A 20,656-nucleotide genomic window follows, 5' to 3' on the forward strand; every position below is an offset into this window, starting at 1 on the left:
AGGATAAAATACAACCTAGAAAGCACCTAAGACACGCTTGTGATATTCCATATAAAGAAAGAAACCGCATTCAGAGGCAGGATTAGCGGACCAACCATGCAAACACAACAAAGCCAATAATTACTTGTTGCTTTCTTACAATGACCTCTTTTGATCGCTTCAAGTGAAGCAGGAATGTTTGAAGTTGTTAAAAGGAAACGGGCTAATCCCAGATTTGGCTCCATCCTTCCATTTCCGCTTGTGCTATATGTCAACGACACATGTTCATTCATTCATTCATTCATTCATTCATTCATTCATTCATTCATTCATTTTATGTAAGCTTGGGGGTTGCTAGTCTATGGCAGGGCTAACACAACAGACACAACAGACAGATCAGACAACCACACTCACACCTAAGGCCGATTTAGAGTCACCAATTAACCTCACAACCATGTCTTTGGATGGTGGGAGTACCCAAGCAGACATAGAGAGGCATCAGTGCTAACCACCGAACCAACGCACCGACCAAGATACGAGACTCATATTCTGGAAGATGATATCATTCAGTTATGCAGTCCATTACCTCCAGACATGAAATGCTAGCTTTGAGTGGATGGAAAACATTAGCATGGTAATATGCATGGAAGTTGGTAACCATACGAAACAACAGGATGAACAATGCAACAAGTAGCATTATCTGTTTAAGCATGATAGATGATACATAGAGAGGCTAGATGAAGTATGTACCTACAGTTTGTACACTGGGATTGTATCACAACATTCTTAGTATTTAATTCAAGAAGTTCGTTAAAGACATTTCACTTCTCTCCCAAAAAATTTCTTCAGTTTTAAAAAGACTGCTGGGACTTTGGAACAGAAGTGGCGTTTTTATGACCAGTCCAAAGAAGCATAGTTGATCTTCAGTCTTTCTGGTCCACTCCCTGGTTAGCAGGAAAATAACCTACAGTTTATTGGGTTATTTGACATCTAACTACAATGAGTAAGATGTGTTCATGTGAAGAGTTTACGTAGACATTCAGTGAACTGCCATGTTCATGAAATCAGCTGATTCTATTCGGTATAGCTACCGGCAGCTGAAGAGTTAAGCCGAGCTGGGTTATGGTGAGCGGAGAGGAGAGAGCAGAAATCTTTTCCATATTACAGCACACATGAGGAACACATTTAAGTGAGTTCAGCTGTCTGGAGTCTCTCTCTCTCTCTCTCTCTCTCTCTCTCTGGCTGGTTAGGGGCAAGTTCAACACAGCCGTATATCATTACACATCTGGGAAAATGGACTCAGAGCCCCGGATGATACACCAGAGAAAAAAAGAGACAATGAGCTCCATCCGTGACCAACCATTTGAAAATGACATATTAAAGGTAAAAACAAACCAGCGAACAAAGAACGCTGAATGTCTGAAAGATAACTAATCAAAATCTACAAATCTTTGTGAGAGCAAAACAGACAAAGTATCTTTGAGTTTGTGCGGAGCTCTAACTGCCAGGAAAAAGACGTGAACAAGTAAAAATGTGAGGTAACTAGTAACATCCATGTAAATCTAGGACTCTTTCTTTTTTTTGTAGCTCCTCCCACCGCTTTTCTTCATTAACTCCGCCTCTTTCGAATCGCTCTGGTTCCTGCAGTTTTATTTTGGTGTGATGGATGTGGACTGGCTGAAATTTCAAGAGGGAGGAGGAATCGCTGTGCACTTCTGTTTTCCAGTATGGAAAGTGTTGTTTCCCCTCCGTCCCAGGTCTGCATGCCACAGCAGTGCTGCTTCCAACAGCCTCCATGATTTCAGCTGACTTTTAATAGTTCTCTCTTCAGCTTAATGCTTCTTTTTGCCCTTATTTTTTCTTATGTTCCTCGTCCCCGATTCTACCTTCTAAAATACCCAAGCGCAAAGCTGATGGGATTCCTGCAGGGAGAATGATGGGTGGCAAACAAGAGTTATAGAGGTGAGGTCAAAGTTGGAGGAGAAAAAAAAATACCCTCACATGTGCCAGCCCCCTCATGCCTGACCTCAACTCTACCATGTCCTGCGAAAGGCAGTGAAGGTATTTAAGGCGACCCCAAGATGAAAGCTAATTCTTCCTTTCTTTCTGCTGTTATTTCTCCCATTTTTTTCTTGTCAATTAACCCCTCCCATGTTCTTTTTTGAATTTACACGCTCCCCAGTATCAGCAGCTCCTCATAAGGCTTTTTAACAGTTCTCTATCTCCCACTTTAACGCCAGACTTTGAATGAACTTTAATTGTCTTCAATATGTAACAAAGAATAGAAAGTGCACAATTTGAAACCCTGCGCCTTTAGGAATCTCATTTGAATAATCCTGTGAGAGCCTGTGAGCTTTTATCAAGGAGAACCTCAGCGCCTGGCTTCACTTTACGACGGCAGCAGCCAGTGTGACAACAAGGAAGTAAAACGACTCCTCCAGACCTCCTCCGCACTTGAATGATTTCACAGATGGGCACGAAGAAAATGGCCTACAAACAGCTGCATCTTGTAAAGCTACAGAAAACTAGAAAAACTAGACATTTGTGTCACGTTGCTTTACAAACATTTCACTGGCTTCGTGATTTTGTCGTGACAATGTTTTTAATAATCATATTTTTTCTCCAATACAAGACTGAGATTAAACACCCGGTATCAGTTAGGGGTGTATGGATAACACACCCAGTCATGTTGTGTTCTGTTCATTGACAAGTGCCTGATGCCGTTGAAAATCAGACAGCAGTGAGGTGCAGATCAATGAACTGAAATATCGATACTTCCAATACCGGGATTTTAAACTCTTAAATCGATTCTCAGATCAAACTATCGATACTTTTGATACTTCAGTCATTGGAGGTGATGTAGGAACACAGTGGAAACTACTGAGTTGTGGCAACACAACAAACCTTGTGAAACACTTCAGGAACCACAACACAGAATATGAGGCATTTATGATGATGAGGGCAAACGAGGAGAGAACAGGGTCACAATTAAGATGCAACAAACAGTGATTTATTTTAATGCTGTTATTATTTTACTTATTTCTTTTTTTGGTGTTTGAAACACCATTTTCACATATTTTGTATGATTGTGTCTGTTGTTGTATTAGTTCGGCTATATAGGAAATGGGGTCACTACCTCAATATACTTCCAAGTTTAAAATAAATAAATACATAACTCTGATGTCTTGTATTCTTTATGAAGCTATGATTTGAAATACACTACTTTTTATGGGTTTACCAGACGCATTAGTCTGTATTTTACACAAAGTATCGGATCGGTATCGGCGATACCAGCCTGAAATCGGTGGTATGGAACATCACTAGCAGACAGGCAGGCACTAACCCAACCGTAACCCCGACTCTCTCACTCTACGAACAGAGGGCTGGTGATAGGCTAGAGACTGAGTACTGGGGGGCTAGGAAGACATTTATTCCATTAAACAAATGCAGCTTTTACTAAATGTGTCCTTCCACTTTCTGATCTTCAGAGCACTTCATTATGAAGCATGAACACTGATTAAACAAAGTGGTCTCAAGGTCTTTAAACTGGCTTTTTCAGGAGCAAAATATATTTTTAGAAATATTCAGTTTTCTGCTTCTTTCTCCAAAACTACAGTAAAATCTCCAGTTGTGGCTCCAGCCTGAATGCTTTGTAAACCAAAGAATGCTCCTAAAGTCCAACCAACACTGGCACAAAGAACATGTCTCTGAGACGAGGCCTGATAGGGAATATCTAAATGGAATATACTAGTATCACACTGACTCACATCTTCATCAGTGGATGGAGCTGTTAGGGTGGGGGTCCCTCCTCACTGCTGATTCACAACATTTAAATTGGGTAAAAGGAATTTTGTCCACTCTGCACCTTTTGCATGGAATATGTTGCAGAGAATTTGATTGAGTGGTTTTAAATCCAAACTGAGAGAGCTTGATGCAGACTTCACAACACAACTTGAAATCATTTTTATTTGTGTTTTTCACAGTTAATTCTGTAACTGTGTTTTGTATTTGCTGCAGCCTACGTTGGATCCCCTTGAAAAAGAGTCCTTAATCTCTAGATATACAAATAAATTCTGTATCTCAGAAGTAAAACTGACTCGATGAATCGGTTTGGTTCTTGTTTAACATACCTATATGTAGGCATGTTTGACTTAATTCTTAATGTATTTTTACGCTTGATTATCATATGCAATACAGTACAAAATGGTGTTTAGTTCTGTGTTTTTGTCTCACAGCCTTTAAAGTGGTCAGAGAATTAAAAAAATAAATAAATAATGTGGTGTGGTTGCAGGAAGTCAGCCACTACACCGACAGTCTGCCTCGCTGGGTTACCGGTTTAAATGGGTGCTTGAACTGTCTGCCACCTGCCGCCAATCAAACCTCCACCTGCCACATAAAACACCTGGTGGATGCTTGCCGAGAGCCGTCCGCCTTTAAACCTCCCCACGCTCCTGGTAAACCTGACGTAGCCCGGAGACAAAGAGAGGACTGGTGTCACAGCAGAAACTGCGGTCGGCTTTAAGATGTTTAAGCACAGATAAATACTCTTGGTTTCTTGCAAATCTCCCTTCAGAATGACAGAATATGTTAGACACTTTTTTTGAGTTGCACCAATGGGACATTTGATTTGCCTTTACTTACTTTTGTTCTGCCTCCCATTGCTAATTTCCTGAATAACTTTCCAAACTTTCTAAAATAATTATTTGGTCAAGAAATCACAAGTTACTCAGCGACAATGAGGAATCACGTCCGTGGTGTGAACATGATTGACACATGTAAACTTTTAACTCTTCAAAGTTTACTCATTGGGTCACATTGAGTCTGTGCTAATATGAGGTGTAGGGGGTGTGAATGCCATCCCTGCCCCGCCATACATCCCTCTCCACAGCTGAACGTGTTCCACATGTTGTTGCTTGTAACTAAACACCTCGTGGTGAAAGGTCTATCCAAACCAAACACATAAGTCACGTCTTCTTCTAACGTCCTCTGAATTCTGATCAGTAATACGTTTTCTGAAGTCCAGGAAATGTAAGGCAGGTCCTGAGATCTTCTTTTTTTTTCATGTGTGTGTCCATGCGATCACTGTGTCTGAGAGCAGCGTTACCTCTTGCATTTTAGTCTGCTGCTGTGTCATTTTTTCCACCCGCTAAGCCAGTGGGAGGAGGGCTGCTGCAGAAGGCAGCTGGAGCTGAAGGAGAACGAACTTCTCAAAGGCAGGAAAACCAGCTTGTGTTAAAAAACCTTTGTGGAAAAAGCTACCTAATTGTGAGAAGGAAAGTAACAAAATAATGACTATTGAATGATTCTTCCTTGCTTGTTAACACGAGTAACTGTATCGATTGCGTTTAAATTTTGTTTTGTCTGCATTAACTGGAGCACTCTTCAGACTCCAAACCAATAGTTGAGTCCAAAAAGGTCTTTTTAGTTGCATTAAAAACGTTTCACTTTGAATCATTTTAACAAACAAACAAAGTCATACTAATTACATTTTTGTCCATTTGCCTGTCCCAGCTCTAATTCAGATTCAGGTGAAAAAAAGAATCTAAGTTTGTCAAGTTAAAGAACACTTCCTCGATCCAATGATCATCTGTTGGGGGGTGGGCAAGCCTTCAGTCAAACACAATCAGCCTCCGGGTTGGAAAGGTGGTAAAAACCAAATCTTCCTTTGTTGCTCTTGGGAAATTAGTTTCAGGAGGGGCACTATGGGCAGATAATGGATTAAAGCAGGAGTCTTCAACTTTTTTCAGGCCAAGGACCCCAAACTGATGGAGAAATTAAGTAGGGACCCCCTACCTACTTTATGCGTTCTATGTTAAACTTATTTTGCATAAGCTATTCAAATAATACACATTTTGGCCTCAGTAGTTAGCTGACAGCACTGCTAGCTTCTCTTCTGCTAATATTGAAGCATGCCTCTTGGATTTTACCTGGGGACTAAATAGGCTCTCGGAACCTGACAGTCAGTGTGTAATATGCGGCCTTGTGATTGGCTCAGCAGCAATAGGGGCGGGGCCTCCTGTCGTACAGGAAGCTTAGATTGACAGGTCTGACGACGGTCTTGACGAATGAGCTGAATGAGTGTTGACTAAAAGATAACGTCTTCTGCCTCCATTTACCCCTTTACTAAAATATGTTGGATTCAAGGTGGTAAAAAATAAATTGTGGGGAAAAATAAAAAAAATATATATATAAACAATGTCTAATCAACCAGATTTGCAGTATCTCTGCAGACGACCCCCTGTCCTATCGATTATGGGAAATTATAAAACTGTAAGCTCTGCCCAGGGTTTCAAAAATACTCTTCCAAAAAGTCACCAATTTATGGCAAGACCAAAACATGTAAGTGTGATTAGCAGGTTAGTTTACATACAAGTATCAATAAGAGGATGCTAGCAGTAGTAGATGCTAGCTAGTTTAGCATTTGTATAATGAAATTAGCTTTTAATGAAACCATGAAGTGCAGATATAGAAGAAGAGTGAACCGAGTTTAAGGCAGTATCCCATTGCTGGTCTGCTAGTTTTGTATTCAATTCATCCTCCCACACGATCCCTATCGACACAGCACCAAAAAGTTACAAAATATAGAGATGCATTTCCTTCAAGGATTGCATTAGGGGCAACTGATATGACTGTTAGCATTTCAGGAGGAACATTAGGAAAGTGAGGAAGGAGTTCCTTTTAGCATAATCCCTAACTTGATGAGAGTCTGACAAGTGATATACATTTGACAACGCCGGAAAAGACAAAAATATGCCGCTATTATATTGTGTTACATATTTGTTATCATGTCAAATTTTGAACAGTGGGTCTCGGTTGATACCCAAGAGAATCTGCAGTAGTGGATGCTGTTGAACACTAACATTTTATTATTTCAGCTGTTTACGAAAATGTATAGAGAGCTTTAATTTGAGAGTATTCATGACTACATCGGACGAACCACCACAATTTTTAAAGACAGTCCTCTATACTTAGGATTCCCTGCAGTCTTTGAAAAGAGTAGTAGCCTGAGAGGGAAAAACAGTCAACAGGAGTCAAGATGTTTCATTTAATTACATGCTTTCATTTAATTAGTCTGTTTGTAGATGTTTTAATAATGAAAGATGAGATGAATGCAAACTTTACCCAATAAAGTTTCAATTCATCTTAAATGAATTGTCAATAAAACTAATTAACACGTTTGTCAGCCTTTAGATTCTCTCCGGGATCCAAAAGAAAAAAGTGTGATAACAAGGAGAAGTCATTTGTGAAGTTAAAGTGGGTTTCTGTTTTTTCTATCCCACATCCAAATGAATGCTCGCACACTCATCCCAAAAATATGGTCATCCCATTTTCTCTTCTCTTCTCCTCTGAATGTATTCTAGTTCTCTCAAGCTCCACATCATCACTTCTACCTCCGCCCGCCTCTCTTCCTCTCTTCTTTTTTATTTTTTCTTTTTTCCCCTCCCTGCCTGTAGCACAGCTTGTCTGGATCCATGGTTGTGGATCACTGGCCAAATGTTAGGGTTTGCTGTCCAGAGAAAACACTGCACAGAGCCAAACAAAAGGAAAAAATCTGAACGCCTCAGGTTGGTGCGGGGAGCACTTTTACTGCGTCCTCTGATACGGTTTAGAGATACGCTTAAGGAGCTCTGTTGCTTTTAGCCGATGTGGATTTCCTCTGCATTGTTTCAGAGCTAAAAAAAAAGGAAGGGCTGGATTGCATCGGGATTTAAACGTGACTAGGGGTTGATATTTTATTCCTAAGTGACGTGGGAGGAGGCCAATCTGATGCCGCAGCATGAAGTCCCTCCTCACTGCTGCGAGTTAAACCTCTATGTGCTTGAAAACAAATGTTGCACTAATAACCCTCACTAGAAGCGCATGGTGAAGGGCCCCAGCTGTTTTACTGACAAACTTAAGTCTGTGCTAACACCCACTGTGGGGCTCTTAAACCTGAGATGAGCAACACGGTTAAAAACGTACCAGTTGCTCCTTGGAATGATTACCAGATTCAGCGTCGCTAGGGCGATTTAGCATTTAAATAATGAATGACAGGAATATACAGATGCATCTAACATGAATAATAACAGACAGGCTGTAATGTACTGCCCATGTAGCTTTAGCCATTTAGCTTTATGCTTCTTAGACTTAGACTTTCTATAATTAAAAAAAAAAAAAGTAATCAGCCAGGTGTTCCCAGGCGACAATCCATTCGGTTCAATTTGGACTAATAGAGGCACTTAATTAGAAGCGTTGAGTTCTAATTGGTGAAAATGTGGCCTGCTGCAGGAAACCCCCAGGTGAGTTCCCGCTGAGCGGCTCTAAACACAGGTAGTGCGCCTGGAAGTTTGTGGCTGACCGAGTATGTTTATTACAGACCAGCAGGGCTTATGCCAGCTTGTGGCTGGTGCAAGTGAAGGATGCGGCACGTCCCTGTGGCACAGAGACACTTTAGATGCACAAGAGAAGCAAGAGGTGATAATGTAAACAGGTCAGAGTACAGAACCAAGACCCGTACACTCACACAAGCTGTGAAGAACATGATAAAGATTATTTAGACCAGGAGTCTCCAATGTTTTTCAGGGAAAGGACCCAAAACTCATGAGAGATTAAGTAGGGACCGCCGACCTACTATAAATGTCTTATATATATTAAACTTGGCCTAGTGCTTATAATGTAGATTATAATCATTTTTTATTTAAAACGTGTAACAGTATGTATCCATTTTGGCCTCAGTAGTTGGCTGATGGGAGCAAGCTGCGCTGTTCTGCAGTGGTTCTGGATTTCACCTGGGGACTGAAAAGGCTCTTGACCAATGGCGGGGAACCTGACAGAGTCAACATTTGATATGCTGCCTTGTGACAGGCTCAGCAGAGATAGGGCGGGGCCTACTGTGTACAGGAAACTTAGATTAACGGGTCTTGGGTGGTGTGGCGCTCTGTGTGTATACCTGTATCGCTGAATTAGTGGAGTACTGATTGAAAGATAATGTCTTTTGCCTCCATTTATCCCTTTAATAAAATATGTTGGATTCATGTTAATGTTTATTTAAAGACATTTAAATTTGTGGGGGAAAATTAAAAAAAAAATTATATAAAAATGTATAATCAACCAAAGATTTTGCAACCCCTCTGCAGCACCTACACTGACTCCTTAGGGGTCACAGACCCCAAGTTGAAGACCTGTGATTTAGATTAATAAGTTCCCTCCGTGTTAATAATGAACACGTCTTCACTTCATGGAATGAAGCAGAAGAAGGACTTCACTACAGTAGGATCTGAGCTACTAATTAGCAAATTGCTTCAAGATTATTCAAGTACAGTACGACTGTTTCCTCAACAGGAGCTTGTATCTCAGCATGAACCGCTTTATATTTCCTGTATAGTCTAAAAAATGATGCCTTGCATTGCTGTGGGAAAAACGGTTTCTTCTTCGCGCACAACAGGAAGAGAACATACCTTTAGCAGGATAGCTCAGCTGTTAAAAACACTGGCATAAAAATTCTACTCTTTGGTCACGTGATCAGATCTTGTGAAATCACACACGCAGGTTTCTGTTCGCGTAAATGCATATCTGCATATTAGAGGGTTTTCCCACTTGTGTATGTGTTCCCACTATAACGAAGAAAAGCCTCCACCAGGAACCTGGGACACATTACATCCTCTTGCAGCCATGTGGCGGGCACATGAGTATTAAAGTGGCAGTGGCTGCCTTTCCCACATTACAGTCATTAGTAAAGTCTGAGCCCCCCACCAGCCTGGTCATTTAGACCGGCGTGATGACATCATGATATGCTGCCCGTGCTGGGGGGGGCGCCTTTTTTGGGCCATATTACATCCTCAGCTACCTTCCAAGCTATGGGCCAAGAGGTATTTACACGGTTACTAACTTGATATCACATTGTGGATCGAAACCTTTAGCCAAACCTCCAATCTACATCAGATACGATCAGCTCCAGACCTAGCTCATGTAGTTTTGGTTTTGGGAGTGCTTCCTAATTTAACTTTTCGGGGGGGCGTGTTGCTTGTGTATGTAGGCCACTAGCTCTACCAGACGCAGAGTGTGTCTCTCCGCTGCTGGTTTCATTCGGAGGTTTGGCTGATGATGGAAGAAATTCCATTTGAGAATTACAGATGTTTTTTTTCCAGTTTCTTTTGTCTAGTCCCTCCCACTCTCTCCCTCTCTCTCTCTCACACTCTCTCCTGCTCTGGATGTCTCACTCTCCTTCTCTGCCTCCCTCGCTAGTTTCTTGAGCGCATGGATGGAAATGGAAAATCACCATCATAGCAAAAGTTAACCAAGTCAGACAAACTTTACAGACTTTAGCTCGGGTTACATCAAACTCGTTGTTGCATTTCAAAGCATTGTCCTTTGAATTTCCGACTCTTTTCAATGCAAAGACTAGATGAAATTCTTGGCCAGTATTTATCACGACAATACACACAGGGCCCCTGCACCATCTGTTTATACAGCAGTATGAGTCACAAGCTAGAATGATAAAAAAAAAAAAAAAAGGAGAGGGAGACGGGATAACATAGGGTCTGGAGAAGTTGAGGGAAGAAGGGGAGAGAGTGAAGGAAGGGGAGGAGGTTTAAGGGTAGAGGAGGCAGCCCATGACATAGCTAAAGCATTAGTACATGCCTGCTGGCTGACGTCCACTGTGAAAGTTCTGCATCTGGTTAAAATCTACTGCCCCTGCTTTCTACCTCACCGTTTCCTTGTCTCTTCTTCACTTTTCCTTTTTATCAGCCCTTTCCCCAACCAAATCATCTATTTTTCCTCTTTGCACCTCCATTCCCTGTCTTCCATAAAATGCTGCTTGATGTTTGTGTCTTTGTCTGAAAAAACCTGGAGTGGTTATCTGTACCTATTCCCCCGCTTGATGTTTCAGTGTTGTTTGAGAGGACGCCATTTTGTTCTGCCCTTCATCTTTATCTCACTTAAAAGTTATTTGAGATCTCTATTAAATCAAACTGTAGCACAAATAAACCACTTGGTGAAAACTAGTGCGGATGTAGCTTGACATCTTGGGACATAAGCTTGTCCACTTTCAAGCTTGTCTTTGTGTTAAATGTAAACCTGCTTGTAGCAACCAGTTAGCTTAGCTAAGCACAAAGACTGTTTATTAGGCTATTAGCTTAACAGCATTCGAGATGCTGCTTATAGCAACCAGTTAGCTTAGCTAATCATAAGACTGTTTCCTAGGCTGATAGCTTAACAGCAACCTGTTAGCTTAGTTTAGCATAAAGCCAGCAAGGCTACAATCTGACAACCCATTGGTAAATCGTCTCATGACTGTCGAAGCTAGGGCCAGTGTCCCATGGCCTCCTGCGTAGCTAGTGCATATCCAGATAAAAGACCAGGACTTTGTGGTTCGTTTTCAGTCCAATTAGCGACCTAAGACATGAGAATGGAGTTGAGGTTTGAGAGACAGCATGAACAGACTGCTAGTTTACACTCAGTTTAAAACCACTAAAAAGACTTATGCTTGACAAAGGTGATTTGTGAGCATTCTTGCCAGTAGGATACAACCTTACATTTTGCCTTTTTTCTCTCCGCGTCAACTGCTAATCTTCACAAACTTAACCGTGTTCAATACTACTTGGTCTGCAAATGGAAACCAGTACAGATTTACATGTTGTGAGTTGTTTGTTTAATCCATTCAACAATTTCCTTGCAAAACCTACACAGGTTCTAGGGCTAACGTTGTAGGACATTATTTGTTACGTTTGGACAAAGAAAGATGGACCTTTGCTCCTGTCATCGTGCTAAGCTACGTCAACCAGCTACTATTTACCAAAATGTTGAATTATTTCTTTAACATGGAAATGCCTTGTTGTACAACATATATCTGAAACAGAAGAAAAAAAAGTACAGATTTCAGTGCTTTAAACACGTTGGTTCCATTATGTGGAAATCTCATTTTCTCACTTTGACCATCAGCTGATTGAATAATTCCCTATCTCTATAGATTAGTATTTCAATTAGAATGGAAAAATAATTGGATTTTGCACAGCAACACAGAAAACAACTTGGGTTTTCCACCGCTGACCAAACAAGCATCCAATTTGTCCAAGAGTGTAGTTTTTTAATAAATCAGTGTTCCCATTGTGCCAGAGTCACACAGTTTAATCTACTATAACACCTTTGCTTTCAATAATGAACTGTTTCTGCACAGCACGGCCGACACTTTTCCCTTTCAGCCTCCAGATGGTGAGCTAATGATATGCAAACAGTCACTGATTACACTGCAGGTAAAGCATGCAAATGTGTTTGATTGTGAATTATTTTGCAAGTATTGAATCCTGTACGTAGCAATTACCAAATAAACCCAACAAAAAGGGTGTTTGTTCAGACAGCTGAGCATTGCTTTTATGGTGTCAGTAAAGATTATTGGATGAGACCACGTGCTGAAACCTTTAGGTGGTCCCAACTCATTTTAACTCCCACTCATTCCAGGGTTTACACAGGGTAGTGGGGCAGGTATGGACTTGCTACTCTCTCCGAACACAAATCTACATGTGTATCTCTCTTCTTTTGCCGCATTCTAGGTAATCAGACGCCACACTAAACACAGACAAACACCAAATTATTCAGTTTAGTTTAGTAACTTTTGTTTGTATTAGGATTTCAGATTCTAACTTTTGAGTTTTCCCCTTTTACTTCTGCACCGTCTCTCTTTTTTCTTGTAATATAAACACGCGCATGCCACACACACATTTCATGGCTTCAGGGCGTGTCCAGGCTTCCACTCTTCACCCTACTTTTCGGTTCAGTTTGTTGACCAGATGATCTCCTGCAGCCAGTCATAATGCCGAGGCGGAGCCTGAACCTCTTTTCTTTTCCTCCTCGGCAGTCCGACTTTTTGTCTTTCTCTTTTTTTTGTCTTTTTTTTTCTTTTTTCCACAGCTGAACGCAAAACTTCACGATGACCAGAAAAGTGTTCCACGTGTCCAATGCAGGATTTAGATGGAGGAGGGGAGGCAGAGAACACGTCTGTTCCTTTACTTTTACAAAATAAATAAATAAATAAAACAATTATTTTAATGCTGAAATATTTTAGATTTTGAACTGTGAATTTTCAGCATTCGGTGCACAAGGTTGCACACACACACACACACACACACACACACACACACACACACACACACACACACACACACACACTGAAAGGCACTGCAGCAGACAGGAAATAAAATCTGGGACAACTGAAAATATTTTGAAATAAAAGCATGTCCGACAGAATAAATCCAAAGTGTAGGAATAATGTCAGATGAGGACAAAAGGAGGAAAACTGCTTAATAATTTTGATAATTTGTGTGGAATTCTCCAGCTGGACTCCATCTCTCTGCCTGTTATTTTGCAATTTTGCTTGCTGACTGGTTTTAAGTGTGTTAAACTAGATGCTAGCTCCAGTGTTGCTGTGCCGCTGTGACCCGAGTAACCCGGGCTCTGAGGGGAGGAGCGGTTGGAGGCGGCCTGCCTGGGGGGTTGGAGAACGGAAAGAGACGCTGAGCTGGAGAGGACAGGCCTCGACTGGTGTCTGACAGAGAAAGGGAGAGCAGCTTAAACATTTTCCCTTTCCTTTATTTAAGTATGTCTCACTGATACATAAGGATTCCACCATTTGCAGGCGATAAGTATATTGGACGTGTCACGTGACAGCTTCAGAGATTGTGTCACGTTTGGCTTATCACGTCTTGTAAATGCAGTCAACATTTCGCCTGTGTAACGTCCTGCTCGAAAACGTCTTTGAATTTTGCAGAATCATTAACAGGGTGTCCCCACCCTCTCCCACATATTAGAAAATGCTGTCAACACATTACGGTTTCTCTCACATGCCGCACTTGTCAAACACCGACAAGATGTTACGCGTGCAGAAGGGAAAAAAAGAAAACCCACAATTCAAGTGTAAATCAAAGTGAGACAGAAGAAAGAGAGATATGACATCCTTTGAAATAAATAATACTGCTGCTGTTTACCTGTCTGTAATCAGAAATAGCTCGGGGCTCCGGTTTGGTCTCTTCTTCCTGTCGGAATAAAAGAAAGAGGAAAGGACTTTGAAGCTGGGACGATAAAAAGCCTGTACTTTAGAAAGGATGGGACCATTTTATGATCTAAATAAATAATGACACGTGTGCTGATGGACTTTGATGACCGAACATGTGTCTTTTTCCTGTCATACACTTTCACTGTAATTTTTTTTTGTTTTTTACAGACATTATTATTTATTAAATATCTTGAGTTTTAAGAAAGATTTTATTAAATCTTTGCCATTTTTTTTTAAAAGAAACATAGATTTGTGTTTCCATGATGTCAGCTCTGACCTGGAGCACATTGGCAGATCTACCTACCTACCCGACCTCTTCCCCTACCTTCAGACAAAAGCACAAACTTCCAAAACACATTCATGAATCTGAACTATGAAGTCTAAAGTTAAAAAAAAAAAATAAATAATAATAATCACATGTTGTCAAGAACCACTGTTATCCATTAGGTTTTGCCACAACCAGCAACTGACCTTACATACACTTGCACGACGTGTAATATGAATCAATTCAATGTGCAAAGTCATGAACAGCATCCAGAGTTCAGTCAGTCTCTCTCTCTCTCCCTCACACTCTCACACACTCACACTCAGGTGTGCATGTTTTCGGTTGGGGAGGGGGGCATGTCGTTGTGTTTTCTTACCCTGTGTCAGACAGGATGACCACACTGAGCAGGAATCAGGGGGTGTTTCCTCTAACTGCTCCCCGAGGCCCCTAGAGTCAATACACACACAAACCAAAACGTCCCCTGTTCTTTGGTGTAAGATTGTGTGTTTAGTGTCTGTGCTGGTGTTAATTTATTTGCGCCACCAGAAAAGCGGTTCACCTGCCGTTTTCCCCTTTCACTTTCCTTTATCACACACACCAGGTTTAGTTTCTTTATTGTTCGAAACATGCCTTTAGTTTGTTCCAGTCGGGATGAAGAGGACATGAATTTATTGTCATGTTAACTTTGTGGTGGAAATGTTTCGAGTGATGCAAGAAACTGTAGGAAGGGAGGGAGGGAAAGCCGGAGCACGAGTGACACACATTTTCCGGAGAGTTCTCGTATCTCACAGCACTTAGCAAAGACTTTAATGAAGTTCTGGACATGAGAGAAATTAAAAAGCGGAGGAAGAAAGTTGACGCGGAGAGTTTTCCAGCGCGTAGTCTGAACTCTAAACCTGCACCCTCCAGCCTCACGAATCTGGTCTCCCTCCAACATGTCTGGAATTCTACCCCCTTTCTTCTTTTCTTCCTTCTGTCTTTCCTCTTCCACGTCTGTTGACCCCTCCCTCTGTGGCAATACTTGCATGTGAGAGAAAAAAAAAAGGAAAGAAAAAGAAAGAAAGAAATAGCATTTCCCATTACAGTCTGAGGTGTTTTCTGTGCACAGCATATTTGAAATAATCAGTGTTTATTCATTTCTAAAATAAAACTGAAAATTACCCTTTAAAAAAAGTAGTGGCCTTAACACAGTGCAGTCAAATTCAAATATATTCAGCATTTTAATGGTGGTCCAAAAGTTTTCCAAGATAGCTACGTTTAGAGGAAATAGTGCAAAAGACATGCAGAACAGTTACATTTTAAGGAGATCATATACTCTTGGGGCTAAATATAATATAAACATTAAAGAGCTTTAATTAGATGGTGGGAAACAGATAACACCTTTGGAATAAACAACTGCATAAAACCGGATATTAAAGCACCAAACTGCAGCAGAATGCACAGTAAACTCTCTGCTCTGCACCGTTTGTGTCCGCTTTATATCTTTCTGCAACGATGTCATGCACAGTGATCATTTTCCTTGCAGAGGAAGACTTGCAGATGACGTGGCTGCTCCCGAGTCTGTGCTACTTGTGGCTCGAATCCATTTCTAAAAGAGAACAGGAGGGGAAAAAAAAAAAAAAAAAAAATCATAATGACAAGCCCTAGCGGCCAGGGCGATTTAAGAGCTGGCCGCGTTGGCTTGCTGGTGCCCGCCTGTGATGGAGTGCAGTCAGTCAGTGTTTCAGGGAGGGACGTCTCCAGTTCAGAATAACGCGACATTAACCTCAAAGATGACAACTCACAGTCTCCATTTTCTAACCATCTTAGTGTAAAAAGCGTGCTTTCTTCTCACTTTTCCTGCATGTTTCAATTTCTTGTTATATTTCACTATATTGTCAACATATTAAGTCTCACAAACAACTATGTACACACAACTAGAATTGCCCTAGAAAAGTATCTTTCTGCTCTTTTCTCACTCCTATTCTTTTGTTTTTTCATCCTAACCAGATGTGTTTCTCCTCTGGATCTCCCCCTGTGCAGGCCCCCATGATTCATTTTCCACAGACATCTTAAAAGGTCCAAACTCTCCCCTCCCCCACGCCTTTTTCCCCTCTCCCATTCCTCTCTTTCTCTGTGCTAAGGCTCCAACTGCTGGATTGTCTCGTCAGTAACAGTGGAACAAAAACTCGGAAGAACTGGTGGACTCATGTGGAATCTCCACAGCCAGAGGCTTGGTGTTTGTGGACGATCCGCGCCGTCATTCTCTCCTCCCCACGTGATCGGGTGGGGGAGGTGGGACTGGCCGGCCCAGGTGCGCCACGGGCATAGGTGGATGCATGGATCCTCTGGAGGACACCTTCAGGGAGGCGAACACACCTCCAGGCCGAGGGGAAGACATAAAGGTGGCGGATGGCTTTTCTTACAGGCCAAATAACTTTCACTGATGGGAAGGGAAAAGAAGAGAAGAGGGCGAAACCTGCATTTAGAGCCACTCCTCCTCCATTATTGCGACTTTTCTCTGCTGCCACATTCCCACCCTACCCCACTCCTCCCACTCAGACACACTCCTTCCTTCGTTCCTAACTCCTCACCCTCTCCCTCTCCCTCCTTGTGTTATTCCAGCCACCTCTCTTTTAACTGTGTGGCACATGCTTTGTCAATTTTTAGCTGAGATTAGCCCAAAAGATCTCTGCGTTAAATAAAGCACTGCAGCCAGGTGTTTGTCAGCTTAACTTAGCATAAAGACTGGAAACGTGGGAAACAGCTAGCGCAGGTCATATAATGTGTATTAGCAAGGCTTTCAGTAATAGGGGGAGGGGGCATGCTTTGTCAATTTTAGCTGAAAATTAGCTCAGAAGATCTCTGCATTAAATAGAACGCTCCAGCCAGGTATTTGTTAGCTTAGCTTAGCATAAAGACTGGAAACGGGGGAAAACAGCTATCATGACTCTTTCCAAAGTAAAGAAAAATATAGCGCCTTCCTGATAGTTACAACAAGAAGTAACAAAAATATTTTTAAAACAAAGTTAAAATTGAGCCTTGTTAGCCCAGTCTATGTTTCAGTTTAGTGACTAAGCTAATCGGAGCTAACCTTAAGCGGATGCTAGCTTCAGCTCTTACAAGACAGATACAAGAATAGTACAAATGTTTTCACTGACCCTCAACCAAAAAGTTAATACACTTCTAAAGATGACAATATTACTTCCTAATCTGGTGTTCCTTTAATTGCACACAAGCAAAATACTGGATGTTTCCTTTAAATACATGCTACAGAAGTCATCGTCGTCAAAGGAAATTGCAGCATGCGTGCAAAATCCACTTTGTGTTCATGTAGAAATTGTGACGATTTCTAGCTACAACTAATACAATCCGTTATAGAAATAAATGTATGCAATCCTAGGATATTAACCACATAAAAACACGTGTTTATTGTACAGAAGTCAGGGTTACACAGGTAAAAGTGTTCAGTTGAGAAAGCAGTCATATACACACCTGTATATCCCGCGTCTGGTTCTGTGAAGTGAGTGCGGCAGTCGCACACCTCGTCTTTACCGGCACGTGGCCTGTGATTGCACGTTGAGTGAACTCCCCCATCCATTTCAGCAGCAATAATGTGTAAAATTGAAAGGTGGGCCATGAAGAGGTGTAACCCACAATTACCTCGTGCAGTATATCTGTGTTAACCTCAGTGTGAAGGAACTGCACGGCGCGGGGGGTCACTGTGAATCCTGGAAACTCTGTTAAACTGTTTGAATTTAACCGCAAATATGTGCATTTTTAGAAGCTTCTATTCCGATACATGCGTAAAGAGGTAGACGTGGATAAAAAGTCAATTTTAATTCAAAGCCACAGGAAAACAAGAGCTCAGATGTGAAAACTGCAAAGGTCAAACTGCTCAAATCAAACCGTTTCCTTTAAGTTTTGCAGGATTTGATATATTCAACAATCTTTTTCAACATCCCAAGATTTGATCTTCTAGAGGCCTGTGATTTATTTAAAAGTCAGATTCTCTTTTTTTCCATTTGGAGGTAAACAGGAAGCGCTGTTTTAAAAAAGGCAACCGGATCATCATGATAAAGTCTATCTGCAAGAAGGAAATATGAAAAGATGTAAAGCTGTGCTTTGGAAACACACTAAGTGCAGTCAGACCACCTTATAATACTTGTCTATTACATAGTAGTACTGTTATTACAGCCTAATTTATAAGGTAAATGCCCATTATTAGGTATCAGTTAGATAGCGAAACTAAATTATGCGATACTGAGCAGCCCCACCAGCTCAAACGCAAACACCAGTTAAAGACGTTTGAAAGTTAATGACTGTTTAGTTGCAGCACTCATGAGCGACGCTCATCCTCAGATGAACCAAGGCTCCTATCATCCCATCCAAGGTCTACATCAGAAGAAACCTCCTGCCACGTTGTCTCTCCTGTCCCCTCCCTGTCTCTTGCTTCTCTCAGTTTCTCTTCCTCATTCCCTTGCTCTACATTTCTCACTGGGATTTTTTTCTTCTTTTTTTTTCTCTGCCTTGTCTATTTTTCCTCCCATCTCCCACAGTTTCCTTTCATTGATGACACCTTCTTACCACCCTCTTTCATTCTTTCTCGCTTTCTTTCTTGTTGTCTTTCCTTTTTCTCTCTTTCTTTCCTCTTTTCTCTCATTTATTTCTGTCTTTCTTTCTTTCTGATGTGGTTTGTTGCAGGGATGTAGGCAGGGCCAGTCCAGTCGAGGACTTGCTTCCTGCTCTCTGTGCTCTCTAAATGCCACCTCAGTGACCACACAGCAGTGCATGGAGGGCGAATCGATGGTTCAGCTGCTGTTCTTCAGGCCACAAGGCCATTTTCACTGAGCGCCACTCTCTCATTTAGTCTCAGACAGACAGACAGACACCCTGCTGGGGCCTGTTGGGCCCACTTCGTGTTTGATAAAAGTTTAGAATAAGCTTTTGGACACTTGGAAAACCTTGGAATCAAGTTTTCTTTGCTGTCAATAATGTGCAGTATATTTAAAGCAGGTCTACCTCTGTGATTACAGTTATGTTGTTATTACACATATATTTTAACACACATACTGAAAATATAATTAAATTAGACATTTCTTGGTCATGATTCAGAAGTCAAATTATGTGCCGTAAGAACTCTTGAATACAATTTGGGTTAACCGTTGCGTAGAGTAGGAACGCAAAGTGCTCGGATTGCACGCGATTAAATCACTTCCTGGTCTAAAGGTGTGTCCCAGAGCAGGGGACAGATCTTTTGTAGGATGTGGACTCGTGAAGGTGCCTGAAGGCGGCTGCTGCTCCTCCTCCTCCTCCTCCATAAATGATAGAGCTTCACAGAGATAAAAGCAGATGACTGATATTGTCCCCACTGTTGCCGGGCTCTGGAATTTTGTAATATCTAATGCACCACCACAAGCTGATGTATGGATACAGGTTTATATCTGCACATTCTCCATCTGTTTAGATCATAGGTCTTCAACAGGCGACCCCTAGGGGGTCCGTGTAGGTACTGCAGGTTGATTTAGTTGATTAGACATTTTTTATACTTTTTTTTCTTTCTTTTTTTTTTAATTTTCCCACCACAACTTTCCGGTACAGCCACCCTACTGTTGCACATGTTTTAAATAAAAAATATAATATTTGAACCTGTGTATTATCTGTGAATAGCTTAATAATGAAATGATAATAATAATGTACATGAGTCAAGTTTAATTTAGAACACATATAGTAGGTAGGGGGTCCTTACTTAATCTCTCTGTCAGTTTGAGGATCCTTGGCCTGGAAAAACATTGAAGACCCCTGGTTTAGATTAATATGCGTGTCAACCAGGGATCAAAGAATAAGTGAAGGTGCAACTAAGTAATCCACTGTGAGTGAATGGGCCTCATCATCTAGCCATGACATATACAACCTGGAAATGCTGTTGCTGGAGGGGCTATACTCTGAATTCGGACATCTACAGTGAATGTGCTGCTAATCTAGATGTGTGATCACATCCACAAAAGCAGAGCAACCTTCAGAAATGTGGCACACATTATTTCTCCCCTTACTTTTGCGTTAACTAGAAAACTCCGAAGACCTGCGACACAAAAATGCTTTAAATGCAGCTTGAACCACTCCAGCTCATCCCAGGCTCCAGTGTCTAGACTGCAGTTTCTCTATGAGGCTGCAGTCGACTGCAGTGAGTCAACCGGAGCCTTCTCCAAGTGCTCATTACAACATTTAAACATATCTAGGAGAATCACACTAGCATTTCACCTCGCCTCTGGCAACGATATGACAAGCACCTAAACACCTCCCACAATCCTTTCCAGAGCCCGCCCCGACCATCTGCACACACACACACACAGAATAAAAAAAAGAGAGGAGAAAAATGGAACAGCTTCTAAAACAAATGCAGA

Source organism: Mugil cephalus, chromosome 14, assembly GCF_022458985.1.
Source record: "Mugil cephalus isolate CIBA_MC_2020 chromosome 14, CIBA_Mcephalus_1.1, whole genome shotgun sequence".
In the NCBI taxonomy this organism is placed as follows: Eukaryota; Metazoa; Chordata; class Actinopteri; order Mugiliformes; family Mugilidae; genus Mugil; species Mugil cephalus.